Source organism: Penaeus vannamei, chromosome 10 (genome assembly GCF_042767895.1).
Source record: "Penaeus vannamei isolate JL-2024 chromosome 10, ASM4276789v1, whole genome shotgun sequence".
Taxonomy (NCBI): domain Eukaryota; kingdom Metazoa; phylum Arthropoda; class Malacostraca; order Decapoda; family Penaeidae; genus Penaeus; species Penaeus vannamei.
In genome coordinates this window covers 39,020,452-39,025,526 of record NC_091558.1, presented here as the reverse complement: position 1 = coordinate 39,025,526, position 5,075 = coordinate 39,020,452, and the positions used below count along the sequence as shown (strand labels likewise).

Genomic DNA, 5,075 nt, shown 5'->3' with positions numbered 1-5,075 from the left:
GAAGAGTGAGGAATGAACATGAGGAGAGTGAAGGCTGAACACTTAGTCAAATGTGGAATATACATTATGAGTGGAATAAAAATGCACATTATGAGTAGAATGAAGAATAAACAGGGGTGAAATCCTGAGAAGACTGCAGACAGGACGTTATGAGTAAAATAAATGAGTAAAACATGGTGAAACATGAGAAGAATTAAAGAAGAACATTATAAGAATGAGAGAAGAAACATTATGAGAAGGATTTACACTGAACAAGTAGAAGTAAGCTATTTTATGAGAAAAGAAAATCATGAGAGGGATGAAGACTGAACTTGCAAACAGAACGAAGCCAAAATCGCCTTACCCTGTGGCCGAATCTGCTCCTGAAGCCAGGGAGCGAGTTGGGTCCGCGGCCATTGTTGGACTGGGCCACCGCAGACAACGCGAACACCAGCAGAGAAAAGGCGAACAGCAACGTCCTTCTGAACATCTGGGAAAAGGGACGAGGAAGATTGAGGTGAAGAGGGGTTTAGGGGGGAGGGAGGGGGTGAAAGAGGATGATGCAAGAAATATATACGTTTTTAGATTTATAGTTTATAGTTTATGTATCTCTTTCTCTGCCTGTATCTCTCTCTCTCTCTCTCTCTCTGTCTCTCTCTCTCTCTCTCTCTCTCTCTCTCTCTGTCTGTCTCTCTCTGCCTGTCTATTCAGTTCATGTATCTATCTATCTCTCTGTCCATCTCTTTCTATCTGCCTTTATCTGTCATTCGAAATAAATATCTATTAATATCTTTCAAATTTTCACACCCATTTTAAAATCTAGATCAAAATGTAAAACTGATTCACTATAAGCATTGAACAGCGAAAATAATAATTAAAAGCAAAGATCACCTTCTATAAACCACTGTCTGATTGAAACGCAAACACAAACACACAAATACAAACAAAAACAAACACAAGCAAAAAACAAACAAGCACAAACGCAAGCAAGCAAAAACACAAACAAACACAAACACAAAAACAAACACAAACACGCAAAGAGTGACATTTACCTTGATACGTGTTATCTCTCCTGCTCACTGTGTTACAACTGATCTGGTTTCGCCTCTCTTACCTGTATTTATCGTCCGCCAACGTGGGGGGGGGGGATGATTAGCAGAGGGGGGGTGTTATTGCATGTCCTCATCCTAATGCACCTCCTCCCCCCCTTTCCTTCCTCCCCCTTTCTCCCTCCTCCTTCATTCTCCCTCCTCCTTCATTCTCCCTCCTTCCCTCTTCTTCCTCCTCCCTTCTCCCTCTCCCCTTCTCCCTCCACCCCCCTTTTCTCTCCTTCCCTCTTCTCTCTCCTCCTCCCTTCTCCCTCCTTCCCCCTTCTTCTCCCTCTCCCCTTCTCCCTCCTTCCCTCTTCTCCCTCCTCCTCCTTATTCCCTGCTTCCCTCTCTACCCTTCTCCCTACTTCCCTCTTTTCCCTTCTCCCTCCTTTCCTCTTCTTCCCATTCCCCTTCTCCCTACTTACCCCTTCTCCCTCCTCCTCCCTTCTCCCTCCTTCCCTCTTTTTCCCTCTCCCCTTTTCCCTACTTCCCTCTTCTCCCTCCTCCTCCCTTCTCCCTCCTTTCCTCTTCTTCCCATTCCCCTTCTCCCTACTTACCCCTTCTCCCTCTTCTCCACTTTCCCCCTCTCTCCCTTCTCTCCCCTTGTACTATATAACCCCTTCCATTACCCCTCCTTATTCCCTTCCTTTATCACCTTCTTCTCCAACTACCCAACTTCCTCCTTTTTCTCCTCCTCCCACCCTTCCCCCATCACTTATGTGTGTGTGTGTGTACACACACAGATATATATATATATATATATATATATATATATATATATATATATATATATATATATATATATATATATATATATATATATATATATGTATGTATATATATGTCTGTGTGTGTGGGTGGGGTGCACACACACACACATATATACATGTGGAAAGGTATGAATGAGAACGAATATCTTCACAGTACAAGAGATATTCGTTCTTATTCATACCTTTCCACATTTGTCAACATGAATACGGTTCATATACATACATACATACATATATATATATATATATATGTATGTATGTATAGAAATATATGTATGTATATATATTAATATATATACATGTGTGTATAAATATATAAATATATATGCATGCATATATATGTGTGTCTGTAATGTATATATATATATATATATATATATATATATATATATATATATATATATATATATATATATATATATATACATTTTGTGTATGTGTGAGTCTGTGTTTATGTGTGTGTGTATGTTTGTTTGTGTTTGTGTGTGTGTGTATGTCCATGTGTGTTTACCCACACACGCACACGATATATATATATATATATATATATATATATATATATATATATATATATATATATATATACACGCACACATATATAAGATGAGCTGACCTTTAGGAATTAAACTCAGTGAGACGAAGAGAAAAAAGAAATATTGTTTTATTGCAGTATATACACTAATTTGATATATATCGTATAATCACATTTTTGGCTTATATTAATTTTATATACTTTACAAGTATCCACATACGTACAAACATTCACAATAAAAATCACAGGTACATAAATAAATAACAAACATATAATAACATCATTTGTATATCACATATAATAAACACGACATAAGCATTTCCTCGGAAGGATCTCCTATGATACATCTCATCAATATTTTCATAAAAAAGAATGAAAAGAGACACATAAGGAGAAAATATTGAAACATAGACAAGTACAGGCAGATTAATGGGCGAAAGATCGTGCAGATTTCAACTTTTTTAGGAAAAGCAGAATCTACTCCTTTCTAAATTGCCTTTTTCGATATCAAAGTTATGTATACCGAAACTTGATATATGTAGGACAAAGAATACTAAATTCCCTTCAATAAGTAGGGAAATTTTCCTCGTAAACAAAACGACCTGAAAAGCCATTCAACCAATAATACTACATAGTTACCATGCACTGCTAGTCCCCTTACACACTCGACTCTCACGAGAAATTCAATCGCATAATATAAATCCTCCTGAACAGAATGATTATCAGATTATTACAGCGATGCCAATGAATTCCTTCCTCGGTAGATTTGCTCCTGTTGAATTAGACTCTAAAACGGCCTTTTTTTCTCTTTGAAATTTCTAAGGTTTGGTGGGCTGGATTCAAAAGCCTTGTTTCTTATGGCTGCCTTTTATCCGGTTCTGCGAATATAAATAGATAGATAAGACAATAATAAATCAAAACATGTAAATAAGGTAATAATGATGAAAGCTCATTATCGATTATGAATACAATTACTTAATCATTCCAATATCTTAATGATATCTTGACTAACAATAACAGCCATACTGATTTATGGTAATCACATAATAAATCTAGAAGACGGTTATAAAAGGAACAAAATCTATAAGTAAGAGCAAACTTACCTCGTGAAGCCATAGATGTCAAAATCGTGCCAGAAGCGGTCATCAAAGTGAGGCGTCAAAAGTCCAAGTCTCCCCTGAAAAGAAAACGAGAAAGGTGAGGGGTAACTATGGTAATAATGAAAATGAAAATAGTAATAACCATGATGACTGTAAAGCGTAGAACGAGGAGCAAACTTTGTGCAAATTATGAGTAGATTGAGGAATGAGCATGGAATGAAGAATGAGGAGTGAACATGAGGAGTGTGAAGGCTGAACACTGTCAAATGTAGAATATACATTTTGAGTGGAATAAAAATGCACATTATGAGTAGAATGAAGAATATACATGGGTGACATCACGAGAAGACTGCAGACAGGACGTTATGAGTAAAATAAATGAGTAAAACATGAAGAAACATGAGAAGAATTAAAGAAGAACATTATAAGAATGAGAGAAGAAACATTATGAGAAGGATGAACACTGAACAAGTAGAAGTAAACTATTTTATAAGACGAATGAGAAAAGAAAATTATGCGTAGGATGAAGACTGAACTTGCAAACAGAACGAAGCCACATCGCCTTACCCTTTGGCCGCGTCTGCTCCTGAAGCCAGGGAGCGAGTTGGGTCCGCGGCCATTGTTGGACTGGGCCACCGCAGACAACGCGAACACCAGCAGAGAAAAGGCGAACAGCAACGTCCTTCCGAACATCTTCATCTGGGAAAAGGGACGAGGAAGACTGAGGTGAAGAGGGGTTTAGGGGGAGGGAGGATGATGCAAGAAATAAGTACGTTTTTAGATTTATAGTTTATAGTTTATATATCTCTTTCTCTGCCTGTATCTCTCTCTCTCTCTCTGTCTGTCTGTCTCTCTCTGCCTGTCTATTCAGTTCATGTATCTATCTATCTCTCTGTCCATCTCTTTCTATCTGCCTTTATCTATCATTCAAAATAAATTTATATAAAAATCTTTCAAATTTTCACACCCATTTTAAAATCTAGATCAAAATGTAAAACTAATTTACTATAAGTATTGAACAGCGAAAATAATAATTAAAAGCAAAGATCACCTTCTATAAACCACTGTCTGATTTAAACACAAACAAACACAAACACACAAATACAAACAAAAACAAACAAGCACAAACGCAAGCAAATAAAAACACAAACAAACACAAACACGCAAAGAGTGACATTTACCTTGATACGTGTTATCTCTCCTGCTCACTGTGTTACAACTGATCTGGTTTCGCCTCTCTTACCTGTATTTATCGTCCGCCAACGTGGGGGGGGGATGATTAGCAGAGGGGGGGTGTTATTGCATGTCCTCATCCTAATGCACCTCCTCCCCCCCTTTCCTTCCTCCCCCCTTCTCCCTCCTCCTCCTTTCTCCCTCCTTCCCTCCTTTCTTCCTCCTTCCCTCCTTTCTTCCTCCTTCCTTCTCCCTCCTCCTCCCTTATCCCTCTCCCCTTGTCCCTCCTCCTCCCTTGTCCGTCCTTCCCTCTTCTCTCTCCTCCTCCCTTCTCCCTTCTTCCCTCTTCTTCTCTCTCTCCCCTTCTCCCTCCTTCGCTCTTCTCCCTCCTCCTCCTTTCTCCCTCCTTCCCTCTTCTTCCCTCTCCCCT

At 38.6% G+C, this 5,075-nt stretch overlaps 2 long non-coding RNA genes across 2 annotated transcripts in view; both read right to left on the bottom strand.

Annotated features, from left to right (window-relative positions):
• The window catches only part of LOC113818457 (uncharacterized), a 2,218-nt gene extending 1,138 nt beyond the window's left edge, over positions 1-1,080 (bottom strand). Inside the window, exons 1-2 of the long non-coding RNA XR_011398775.1 lie at positions 1,032-1,080; positions 344-469 (exon numbers count right to left, since the gene is read on the bottom strand). This is a non-coding gene — a long non-coding RNA (uncharacterized lncRNA). The remainder of the gene's footprint in view (positions 1-343; positions 470-1,031) is intronic.
• A 1,405-nt stretch (positions 1,081-2,485) lies between these two features.
• On the bottom strand, positions 2,486-4,693 carry LOC113820308 (uncharacterized). Its single transcript, XR_011398774.1, has 4 exons — positions 4,654-4,693; positions 4,040-4,171; positions 3,476-3,549; positions 2,486-3,250 (listed from the first exon to the last, which is right to left on the bottom strand). It is a non-coding gene; the product is annotated as an uncharacterized lncRNA (long non-coding RNA).
• Between the last annotated feature and the right edge of the window lie 382 nt (positions 4,694-5,075).